A 13,911-nucleotide genomic window follows, 5' to 3' on the forward strand; every position below is an offset into this window, starting at 1 on the left:
CTCCTCCTCCTCCTCCTCCTCCTCCTCCTCCTCCTCCTCCTCCTCCTTCTCTTCCTCCTCCTCCTCCTCCTTCTTTTTCTTCCTCTTCTTCTTCTGATCTGATAGACATTTTGCAATCTTGATAGTGTTTTGAATTAACAATGCTTGTATATTCCTAGCTTCTATAGGATTGTCTTATTTCCAACATACATAGTTTGTTCCAGTCCAGAAGTAGGAGACTTTAGTCAAGCAATAAATATCAGAAATAATAGAATAAAAGAAAGATATCAATGGTAAATGGCATCATAGAATTATGTTAAATAATAATTTTTTTAGTTCAAAATATGGCTAAGATTTGGGGTTATACAATAAATCTAGTTTAAACGAATGCTTAGTAATTGGAGGAAAATAAATTAAACAGTTTTCTAAGTTATTTGTTCAAATGGAAAGTTAACAAATAATCAGTGAATAAGGAGAAACGAGTCACCTCCACAATACTGAAAAAGAAAATATTTGTAGAATGAGCTGCTACCTGATTTCTAGATTTTCTATAAGGTTACATTAGTCAGAGATATCATTATTAGACAAACAGAGATTAATGGAATAGAGAACTCCTAAGTGATTTATCTTAATAGAGTCAACTGATTTCTCTCAAAGAAGCAAACACAACATAATTAAGAAAATACTAAACAGCTACATACCACATGCCCTTCATGTATATCAACTGAAAATGGATAACTGACCCATGTTTAAATCATAAAGTATCAGACTTCTATGAGAAATCACAGAAGAAAATATCCATGATGCTGGATTTGATGATAGCCTTTTATCTGTGATACCAAAGACATAATTCAGGGAAAAAAGACTTGATACAGCATAGTTCATTAGAGTTTAAGAATTTCTTCTCTGTGAAAATGAATGCTAAATAAATAAATAAATAAATAAATCCCACTGACATGTAGTAAATAATTGTAAATCTTATATATTATAAAGAGCTATTGTCCAAAATGTGCACAGAACTCTCTACATACAACAATAAGAAAACAAAATGAATTTTCAGTAATGCTCGAAACCTGAAACACAAGCTCACTATTTGTGATAACTAATTCTGTCTACCAACTTGACAAACCTGAGAGAAGGAACCTCAGCTGAAGACCTGACTTCATTAGAATGACCTATGGTTGTGTCTGTGGAATAGTTTAATTGCTACTTGATGTGGGAGGGCCTGGCACATGGTGGGCAGTAGCATCCCTAGGCAGGTGAACTGAATGTGAGGCAATAAGAAGCTTCTTCTTCCATTCCTGTGGAGTTAGTTTCCTTATTTCCCTTAGTGATGAATTGTGAATAAACCCTTTCTTCCCCAAGTTGTTTTTGATCAGTGTTTTACCATAGCAACAAAACTCAACCTGTGACAGCAATGCAAACAAACAGAAGGAAAAATGACCAAGTAAAGGAATAATGGAGAGATGGCTCAGTGGTTAAGAGTGTGTAGTTCTCTCCTAGAGAACCTGAAAATTTTCTCTAGCACCCCCAATGAGTGACTTCCAACTTGTACATTCATTTCCAGGTGACCAGATACACTCTCTTGACTTTTCAGGCATGCATTTACACACACACACACACACACACACACACACATTAAATTTCATCACAAAATTTTTATGAACAATGAGAAAATGGAGCAAGGATTAAAGAGGCTCTACATGGTCTATCACAAGAAAAATGCAAATTAAAATAGTGATTTCATCAGTATACAGCTAGTTTGATGATTCACATTTAATATTGAAGACTGACAACGATGAAGGATAAGAAACACAGGAACTTTCACCCATTGCTAGAAGAAATATAAAATTGCATAACCACTGTGGAAAACAGTTTGACAAATTTCTATAAGTATAAGCTTCAGCTATGCCATTCCAAGACACCGATAAAAAGAAGTTCCTCCACAAAAATGTGAACATAGAATTTATAGAAACATTGCAGGTGGTCTTAAAACTTTATTGTGAAGATTCCCATCAATGAATTGTGCTTACTTCTCATTTTTGTTTTATCATAACAACATAGATGTGGAAAAAATATGTTTTAAGGGAAGAAAGGTTTGTTTTGGCTGATGGACTCAAAGGGTTCCCTGCAAGATCATTAGAATCCTGCTTCTGAATCAGTTTTAAGGCCAAACATCCTGGAGAAGAAAACGTGTGGCAGAAGTTATTTATATCATAAATATAAATACAACAAGAACAAGAAATAGTGAGCTAGACTACAGGGAGAAACTGGGTAAGACAGAGCTTCCAAAGAGACATCCTTAGTGATCTACATTTTTTGGCTAGGATTCAACTCATAAAGTTTCTAAACTATGTAAAAATAGCACGATAGCACAAGCACCTAAGGACCAAGCATTCCCATGTTAACCTATGGGAGGCATTTCCCTTTCAGATAATAACACAAGGTGAATGTATAAACGAATTTATATCCATTCATGTAACAAAATATTATTCCACACTCAAAGTAGATGAGCTCTCTAGACATGTAGGCAAGAGACAAAAAAATTCTTCTAGGGCATCAAAAAAAAAAAACCTGAAGAGGCTATGTAATGTATAATTCTAGCAAAATTATTTTCTGGAAACGATAACACCAAGGAAATAGTAAAGAATTCAGTGGGGTAGTCAAGGGCAAAAAGTGCAGAAAGGGTTATGCAGGCAGTACAGAGAGGAATCTTAGTTCTGTAGAACAAAGATATGGTATCGGAGTGCAAGATAAATGTGATTATGAACTTGTCCAAACATGAAATGCACAAAACCAAGACTGAACACTCATAAACAAGAGGCTCTAGGTAAGAATGATCTTCCTATGCAGTTCATCGATGTGAAGATATGTCTCTTTGTTGGGAATGTTGATGATGTCAGAGGTTGTGGGGAGAGAGAAAGCGGGAAAATCACTAGATTTTCTACTTAATATTGCTGGGATCCTGAATGCTTCAAAAGACAAATGTTTCTTTTTCTTTACTCATTTTTATTTTTCTCTCACATATTATATGTGGACCACAGTTTGCCTTACCTCTCTTTCTCCAGGCTTTCCCCACTACCTACTCCTCTATAAGATCCTCCTCCCCCCAGCCTCCCATCAGAAAAGAGCAGACATCCCAGGGATGGCAATCAAATGTAGCATAACAAGCTACAATAAGACCAACACATACCATCACATCAAGGCTGGACAGGGTAACTCAGTAAGAAGAACAAGGTCCTATAAGTAGGCAAAAGAGTCAGGGACATCTCTGACTCCTACTGTTAGGGTTCTCAAGAGAACACCAAGCTACCTAGGTAAAACATATGCTGAAGACCAAAGTCAGACCCCTATCTTTGATCTCTGTGAGTTTCCATGAGTCCTCAGTTAGTTGATTCTGGTGGCAGTGTTCTCCTGCTATGTCCCTCACTCCTTGGTTCCTCCTATTCTTCCTCCCCCTCCTCTACAGGACTCCTTGAATTTGCTTGGTGAGGTATTCTGCATCTGTTCCCATCAGTTGCTAGATGAAGTTTCTCTGGTCTCTTTGATGATGACTCTGTGGGCCTCTGGTCCCAGCACTATCTTCAGGCAGAACAAACTATAGGCTTTGTGGCTGGGTTGGTGTCCCAATACTTCCACCTGTGTCTTTTCCTGGTTACAGAAGATGGCAGCTACAGGCTTCCTGTCCCCATTCCTAGGAGTCTTTGGTATGGTTGCTCAAGTAGATTCCATGGAGTTGTCATTTCACTAGGTTTCCACCTCACCCCTGAAATGGCCTCAATTCTAGTAATTTCTCCCAATATGCTCCCCCTACCCACATCAGATCTTTCCTGTCTCCAACCCACCAGGTACCAGTTTATCCGTATAATCTATTTTATTTCCCCTTCCCTGGGAGATTCTTCTTTCCCTTTTAATCCCTTCTTATTATTTAACCTTTCTGGGTCTTTGGACTGTAGCATGATTGTCTTTAACTTTATAGCTCCTATCCATGTATAAAGACGTTGTCAACATAAAACCAGATACACTAAGCCTGATAGAATAGAAAGTGAAGGATAGTCTTGAAATGCATTAGCAGAGGAGACAACTTTCTGAAAACAAACAAAAAAAAATAGCTCAGGCACTAACATCAACAATTAATAATTGGGACCTTGTGAAACAAAAGGTTTCTGTAAGGCAAGGGCATTGTGAATAAGTCAAAATGGCAGCCTATAGAACGTGAAAAGCTCTTTGCCCACCCTATATCTGACAGAGGACTGGTATTAAAAATTTATAAAGAACTCAAGAAACTAAACACCAACAAACCAAATAACCCAATTAAAAATGGAGTACAGAGCTAAATAGAATTCTCAACAGAGGAATTTGAAATGACCATATAATAACATTCTTAGCTGAAATGCAAAAATCAAAATTACTTTGAGTTTTCATCTTACACCTGTCAGAATGGCTCAGATCAAAAACACAAATGACAGCTCATGCTGAAGATGTGTACCAAGGGGAACACCCCTCCATTGCTGCTGGTAATGCAAAATGTGAACAGCCACTTTGGAAGTCAATATGGCAGCTTCTCAGAAAGTTGGAACTTTATCTATCTCAAGAGCCAAGAATACCACTCCAGGGCATGTATCTAAAAGATGTTCCATCCTATCACTAGGATACTTGCTCAACTATATTTATAGCAGGTTTTTTCATAATATCTAAAAACTGTAAGTAACCTAGATGTCCCACAACCAAAGAATGGATAAAGAAAATATAGTACATGTACATGAAGGAACATTACTCAATCATTAAAAAGAATGACATCATAAAATTTTCAGGCTAATCAATAGAACTAGAAACAAAATCATCCTGTGTGAGATAATCTAGACACGGAGAAGATAAACTTTTTAAAATTGTTATAGATGAGGTTTTCAGGCTCATAGATGAGAAGAATGACTAAGTAAGACATAGGATATGCTCTAGAGTTGTGAGTCCACAAAAAAAAGGAAATGAGCGTAGGACAAATGCTATCCAACAAAACACTTAATGCACTAATCAAAAACCAAAACTGCCATCTCCTACTCAGCTTGAGTTTAGAATTCCTGCTAGGTATAGTGATGTGTCTAGAGTCAAGTCTGATTTTCTAAACCCAACAGAGCAAACTGGAACCTTATCTTGTTCACTTGGTACAGCACAAGGGAAATGGTGGACTAGTTTCAGCAGGAAGTCTCTGTAGGTGAGATGTCTCAGGTCACACATATCCATGAGGAGGAAACCTCAGTTGCTAGTCTTTGCACACATTTTCAATTTTTTATGAACACTCAAACTCAAGAGGAAAGCTTTGCCATTTCTTTTGAGCCTGGCTCATGTGGGAAAGGTTTTGGAAATTTATTTTTAGTCAATTGATCTTAGGGCACTTGAAGAGGCACTGCCCATATCAAAATGCACATCCATTCCAAACTTTACTCACTTGGGACGTCTCTACTCCCTACACAAACCAAACCAAACCAAACATTATTAGCGAACAAAACACATAATATCATTAATAAAAAAAAATTTAAAGTGGAAAAATGAGAAGATAGTACTCTTCTTACTACTTAGCCAAGTGTCTTCAAACTATATACTGAAAGAAAAAAGAGACAATGTTAATTTAGAAAATTGTTTACTATGTATAAATAATCCAACAGTAAATGTGTTCAATTCTTATTTCATTTATGCAAGACTCTGTACAACTACATAGTCATATGTATAGCAGGATAGGTATATGTCACCTCTTACTATTAGTAATAGTATTAATATTATTTTTTAAATATGAAATTGTAATATAATTGTATCTTTTTTATTTTAGCATTTTATATCCCCATTAAATATAAAATCATAATTATTTTGTTATAAAACATTTAAAATTAATACATATAAGTAGAATATATCTGAGATCTCACAAAAGATTTGTTGAGGAATTCTAGATGGTTATTTTATAGAGTTTTCTTAACTTTGGATTTGCTCTGATGAATGATACCTTTCAACCACCCTTTAGTGTCATAGTTGAGAAGAAGCCAACATAAGATTCTCAAACAAATTTTGATATCATGTCTCAGACTAAGAGAAAGAAAAATATTGATTTTTATGGTGCTTGGTATAAGAGGCATCATAATGTTTTAATAAATTTAATCTTGGTGAAAGCCTATCACTCATTGAAATAAAAATGAATAGGTACTGTGATGTTCAAACAAGTTAAATAAGAAAATTCCATTTAGAAATAGAATGTAGAGTTTCTAGTGTAACAATGTGAGATATCAAATTACTTCTTTGGTTTACAGTGTTAGAGATGTCTGAAAAGCACTTGATAAACTCCTCTTGAAATAAGAAGACAGTACCTTTCTTTGGAAATTGAGTTACACTTTCAACTTTTGTATGAACCAATTCTCAAACAGAGCTTTGAACTTAAAAAAAAAATACTATTTTTTATCTGTATAAGAATTGTCAGAATGTGCTTTCTGAAAATTTGGCATGCACTTGACAATTCTTTCTCCTGGAATAAGAATTTGAAAAGTTGAACCAGAAACTGGATAGGAGCCAAGTGTATCGTGCATGACAAGCCTGTCCTGCTCTTAGCAAGCTGTGATGTGTTTTCACTTCTTTATAGTTATCATTAATGAACTGAGCATGCTCAGAGCTAAGATCCACCTCTGCCCTTGTCTGCTTTGTCCCATTGTCTCCTCTGATCACTTCTATCTGTCCTGCTTCTTCATTTGCTCCCTCCATGTGACATGGTTTCCTTTAACATGCAATTAGTCTGTCTTCCAGTTTTTTAAAAAAGACAATGTTGTCTTTACTGGCTAAATACTTTATGATATTCAAAGCAGAGTCTAACTTTCTTTGTGTGCTCGTGTGTGTGCAAGCTTTTCGGAAACTCAGATAAGATCTTTATATTTCACCTCTCATAACTGTGAACTCGAACTCTAACAAAATTGTCAGAGCATGTTTTTAAACCAAATTCAAAGCTTTTTAAAATAACTATCATCCCTGTTACCAAGTGCCTTGCTTCTTAAATCCCTCACCTAAATTATAAAATGATGTCTATCTGCAATTCTCATTGTGTGTTCACTGGATCAGGGGATGGATGGGCTATGAACTAGCCCAAGAATGTACCTCTGTATGATCCTCAGGGTAATAATGTCTTCTATATTTTTCATGGTTGAAAATATTTCAAAATAACTACTGAAAGTATACAATATATGAAGTTTAAATTTTAGCCTCAAATATTAGAATCTAATAGAAATTGAATCACATATCTCTGTCGATAAATGTACACATGCACGCACACACACACACACACACACACACACACATGATTTATTAGATAGACTTACATTTGTGGTCTTGGCAGTTCAACCTTGGATGCTTCACACTGGAGAAGCACATAATCTGGTTATTCACTCCTGAGGCAGGATGTCTTAGCAATCACAATTTGGCTTTGAGACCTGGTGAGCTACTGGAATTGAGTCTACCTTAGAATACCATTAATGCTTGTTTTAAAATCCACAATATAATGCCTCAACAACAGTAGATGTGAACTCAACAGCAAGCAAACAAGTCAAGTTAATGCTGGTAACAGGCATGAACCACTGTATCTAGCAGATCTTTATTCTGTACTCTGAGTTTATAAGCCTGTTTGTTGTCCTCCTATATCCTAACTCAAAGCCTGGCATCTCTGTTCTTCTGTTTTGTTTTCTGCTTCTAAATCCTGGCCTTTCAAATATTTCCTCATGCATTAATTGATTTTCTGCCCCTATGATACAAAAAGCAAGTTAAAGATGGAAGAGCTTATGTGTGCTTATGGCTCTCTGGATATTGAGCACAAGGAAGAGAGACTTCATTGCTAATGGCCTGTGGCAAAGGAGAGCATCGTGTTAGAGAGAGATTGTGGAAATATGGGTTGCTCATCTTATTGAAGCCATAATGTAGAGAAGAGAATCCACCATGGCCCTACTTTTTTGCTTAAGCCAACTCCAACTATTAATAGCTAATTCTTCTATACATGTTGAATTAATTCATTAATAAGGTTAATGTCCTAAGGAATCAGCCAGCTATCAGTAGTGCCACCAGCTAGGACAAAGACAATCCATGAGTCTTTGCAAGTTCAATGGAGCACTGAATATCCCACCTACAGCCCATACCACATCTATCCCTTCTGCCTCAAAACATGACATCAGACACAGACTCTCCAGTTATTTTTACTTTCTACCCCATCTATCATCTTTATAACATCTGTGATGCCATTGTTGGTACTTCTCATGTTTTCTTCATTGTGCAATAATCACTTTTGAGAAAACAACCCAAATATCTGTAGCTGCTGGGACATATTTCCCCAAACAGAATATGACAGGTGAATGAGTTGGCCATATTTAGATGACTCCATTTACAAAACGCACGTAGAATAACTTTTTTTAACATTTACATGTGTTGGTGCAAACCAGTGGTAAGAAAACAGGAAACAGCTGTGAGATAAAGGATGAATTTCATTTATTTGCTGTGCAGTTTAATAGAGTTATTATCTCAGCTCTTACTGGGAATGACTTAAATAATTTAATAGTTCTAGATCTATGAATATCTTTGTTCTTTTAGCTACATATTAGAAGACATTTCTGTAAAACTTAGAGATTTTAAAGGAATATTTCAAGAAGGATTATTGCTTATTATATTCCATAGTCATGAAAGTGAAACATTTTATCATAACTTATCATAATTTATTGACTTTTGTTGTCAACTAGATACACCCAGGATGAGATTGCCTAATTGAATAATTGCCTTCACTGATCAAACAGACACTCAGACAGGACTGTGAATCATTTTACTGAGAGTTCATTAATTTAGGAGGTCTCAGTCCACTGTGGGCAGTGCCATCCCTAGGCAGGTAGGTTGGGATATATAAGATAAGTAGATAAGCAAGCAATAGATGACAATCCGGTAAGCAGCACTTTTCTTTAATTCCATTCAGTTCTTTCTGCCAAGATCTGTCTTGGTTTCTGATGCAATCCACTGTTGTGTAACAGGTTTCTCAAAGATTGAAGTATCCCATCCTTGAGGGATGCTCCTCAAGCAGGACAGTAAGCAACTCAAAATACCTTTAGGAAGTTCCTGAAACTGACCAGATTCACTAGGCTCCTTCTTCTCAGCATAAGAAGGTATTTATTCACTGATAATTGGATATTATCCCAGAAGCTTGAAATACCCAAGATTCAACTCACAGACCACATGAAGCTCATGAAGATGGAAGAATAAGTGTGGGTGCTTTGATCCCTCTTAGAAATACTGTTAGAAAATTTCAATAATCTTATAAAATACTCAAGGGAGCAAATATGGAGACAAAGTGTGGGACAGAAAGTGAAGGAGGGGCCATCTGGAGACCATTCCACCTGGGTATCCATCCCATGCTCAGTCACCAAAAGTAGACGCTGATGTGGATGCCAGGAAGTGCATGCTGACAGGAGCCTGATATAGCTGTCTCCTTAGAGGTCTGCCAGAGTCTGATATATTCAGAGGTAGATGCTCACAGCTAACCATTGAACTGATCAAGGGGTTCTCAATGGAAGAGTTAGAGGGAATACTGAAGGAACTGAAAGGGTTTGTGGCCCCATGAGGACTGCAACAATACCAACCAACCAGAGTTTCCAGAGTCTAAACCACCAGCCTGGGATCACATAGAAAGGGACCCATGACTCCAGCTGTATATGTAGGGGAGGATAGCCTTGTTGGGCATAGGTGGGAGAGGAGATCTTTGGTCCCATGAAAGCTGGATGTTGAGTGTGAGGGAATTCAAGGGTGGGGAGGTGAGAGTGGAGGTTAGGTGGGGGTACATCCTCATAGAAGCAGGAAGAGTGGTGATGGGATAGGGCGTTCCTGGGTGGGGCGGGGGAGGAGAAATGAGGTAAGGGGATAGTATCTGAAATGTAAGTAAAATATCTAATAAAAAAAGAATATGCAGAGATAGAAAGGAAGAAAGAAAGAGAGAGAGGGAGAGAGAGAGAGAAGGAAAGGAAGGAAGGAAGGAAGGAAGGAAGGAAGGAAGGAAGGAAGGAAGGAAGGAAGGAAGCTGCTGAGATTTACTCTCAGACTTCAAAGGCTCTGAGATCTGATGAACTGCCTGGAAGAAACAGAAACCAGTCAAGCTGCCTGGATAAAGCTTAAACCAGTGGTTCTTAACATGGGGGTTGTGGCTCTTTGGTGAATAGCTTTTTCAAAGGGGTCCCCCTAGATTATCAGAAAACATAGTATTTATATTACCACTCGTAACAAAATTTCAGTTATGAAGCAGCACCAAAAATAATTTTGTGCTTGGGAGTCACCTCAACATGAGAAAGGTTGCGTGAAGTGGAAACCTAAGGGTTCTTTTGAAAGTCAGTTCGATGGTGTTTTGCTGGGACAAACAGGTGAAGAAACACTTTGTGAAACACAGCTGTGAAAGGCTAAGGCAAATCATGAAGGAATATTTTGCTGAAGCAGACACAGGAGAGGTGATGCTTTACTAAAGCAAGCACATGAAAGGACACACTATGAAGGATTCTTTGCTAACAACTCTCATGTATTGGTATGTCTTACTCTGCATAGTTAAGCTGCAATTGTCAAAACTCCATAGAAAGAAACATACCAAAAAATTTCTGGTGGTATACTACAGTTTCTTGCTGCTTCCACAGACTTGGCCAGATTGGATGCACACACACTAAGACAAAAGCTATGCTGAGGCAAGACCTGTACTGAGGCAAGAGATTTACTGAGGCAAGACACTTGGAGGACATGTGATGTTTGGAGGATATAAATAAGACTGCACGGATGCAGACAGCGCTTGGCTTGCTGGAACAGCTAGCTGTGCAATGCTTGTGGGTCTCACATCTTTGCTGATCTTCACTTTCCTGCCGAGAACTTCTGGTGTTCCTGTTGGTCTCTCCTGAGTTAAGCCTAGGAGGAGACCTGGCTGTCTCTGCTAGATTGTGTCACTGCTGTTGCTAACCTGACTCTATTGAATTGGACTGCTGCTGTATCCATGAAGTGTTTGTGAGTGTATCAAACTGCCACTGCCTGCTAACCTGTGAACTGAATTGCTGATTTCCAGATAACACAAACAGGAGTTGCTCCAAGAACCTTTCTAAACAGATTAACTTTCTCCATATCCTCTCTTTTCCACTACTGATGGTAGGTAGTGGGCTGCAAGGAAGCTTAAAGCATTTAAGAACAATCATTAAAAATAAGGTTTGAAAAAAATTAAAGTTATAGTTTAGAACTATTGGATTTGACTAATGGAGTCACTTAGAAGAGATATTCTCCAATCTGCTAAGCTTCCTGTAGACTGTGCAGTATGTTCCAGTTTCTCAGATTTTGTGAGTTGTCAGCATTCTGGGGTGGGCATTATTGATTAAGCTCTCTTTGAGTCTTTTCTGTTCCTGTAAGTAACACCTTTCCCACACTCCAGTAAGTAGACCCAATAAAACTTATATATTCACTAAGTTGAACTTTGGCAGTATCGGTACATTTTTCTGTCACTGCCTCCTTATCTGGTGTGAGTAGAAGTGTGTGTAGTAGAAGGTATGTAGAAGTTTCATCACATAATACCTGGATGCCAAATAAACCCTCTCCTTCTCAAGTCGTTTTTGGTCGGTGTTTTATCACAGCAATAGAAGCTAACTAGGTTATAAGTATCAAATAATATATTTAAGCATAAAATTAAAATATGACTGAGATAACAAATATTTTCATCTCTTCCCTCTACCTTTTCTCTAATTCAGAATGTCATTTCACTGCTAGCCTGTTCTTTTCTGAAAGGAAACAGAGGAGTATATCTGGAGGAGGTAGGCGGGGCCACTGAGAGGAGGAGAGGAAAGGGAAAGTACAGTCAAGATATATTATAAGAGAGACGAACTTTTAAAAATTCCCTAATGGGTACATTATTCTTTTAGGTAAATATTTTAGCTCTCGACACACTTTACTTAGGTATATAGATTAGAAATAACACATTATACACACATAAGGTTTTATCAAAGAATTAAAGCATGTTTTAACACAAGAAAACTTAGCAATCATAATTATTATATTAAAAGACTAATGAAAAGTAGATCTAGCTCTTTGTGTATTTTTCCATGAATAGATATAACACGTACTTTAAAAAAAATCCATTAACTGCCATTTGTTAATATCACCTTAGCTAGGAAACCTGCAGATGTCCTGGATTCTTCTCTTTTAAATTAGCTGTAGAATGAAACAACACTGCTCAGTGAAATGCTGCATTCTTAATATGTATGAATGTTGATTATTCTAAGACTGGGTAAATCCTCAGTTCAATGTGTAGAAAACCGACCAGTTGACAGGGGAAAGGATGCACAGTTAAAGGATCAGCTCCTGTTGCAGAGGAAGGCTGGCATATCATTGCTATTCCCAAGGAAATTCTGGGCTGCTTTATGCTTCTCTAAAGATAGAGAAGTTGTCTATTGCATTCATATCAAAATGGAGGGAAAAATGGAAACATTTCCACACAGGCAAGGGACATATCTCACCTATGAAATCTCATATGCCCAACAATTAAAGAAACATTGGAATCATATTGTATCAGATTATGAATAAATGGACACAGAGTATAAAGTTAAGGAAGTTTCCTCTGTATGTAAGAGAAGATGTCTCTTACAGCTTAGTAAAGCACACCATTCCCTGTATCTGTTGTGTTTCCAGAAATCGTTTGATTATGAGGGGTTTCATATAATGCGTGGTCTTTCTCACTGATGGATTATAAATTTAAATAGATTGTTAGTAGATTTTTGTAAGGTGAGGATTGTTTAAGAAGGTGAGTCACTGATAGTGTGTTCCTGGTCCTTATCTATCTGCAATATCTCACGTATAACATGATGTGAGATTGTTTGCTTCACCATAACTTCCCTGCATGATGGAAAGCTTCAGAAACTGTGAGGTTGCTTTTATCATATTTTGTAAGAGTGGCATGTGGATAATGCAATGCCTTTTCTCTACAAAAATCCTGTATTGACCTTACCATCCTCCCTCTGACATCTAAAAATGCCAGCAGCCAACTCTTTTAAAATATCAGCATAGTGTTTTGTCACTGTGAGCAATACATAGGATATGGTGACAGTTGTATTTTAATAAACTATTTTACAATCATTTTGTACATTTTAAAGCAGTTATCATTGTTAAGTATTTGCAGTTTTATAATTATGGTTTCTTTCATTGAGACAGGTCTTTAAGAATGTAAAAAAAATTTGCTGTAAAATTTAAAAAGATACTTTATTAAATACTACTTCAAGATTTCATATGTAGCATTATTATGCAGACTTAGTTTTTATGTTAGTCATTATTACACTTATGACAGTTTATGTTACTTTTCATATCAAAATAAAGATAATATATCCTTAAGATACTTTAATTAGGAAGCTAGCATATAGATGCAAGTAACATATGGACATTATATGAGCAGATTGTGTTTATATACTTAGGAACATATGTATGCACACATATCTAACAATAATTAAAGTTAAAGAAGTGTCTGGTTGGAAATTGAGTGGTGGTTGGCAAGAGGAAAGGGAAGAAGGGAAATGACTTAATCATGACATAATCCCAAAATATTTTTTTTAAAAAAAACACAATTTAAAAATAAGATATTTTAAATGCCTTGGCTTATCTTGTAGAAGACTGATTGTTATTGATATTTTACAGGTTTGCATACAATATTTGTTTGCTTAACAAATGCTGTTTCCGAGTGTTCTAGAAAAGAGTGTTTTGTTGTAGTTTCTGGAGGTGACTGAGAAAAATGTAAGATCATCTGCAATTAAATTATTTATATGAAAGTCTTCTGCCTTTTTCTTTTCTGAACACTAATGCTTTGACCATGAATGCCTTATAAACACTGGTACTTTTGTCCTGTCATGTGCCCCTTGAGTGACATAAAGACAATGT

Source organism: Grammomys surdaster, unplaced genomic scaffold, assembly GCF_004785775.1.
Source record: "Grammomys surdaster isolate TR1022 unplaced genomic scaffold, NIH_TR_1.0 194, whole genome shotgun sequence".
Taxonomy (NCBI): Eukaryota; Metazoa; Chordata; class Mammalia; order Rodentia; family Muridae; genus Grammomys; species Grammomys surdaster.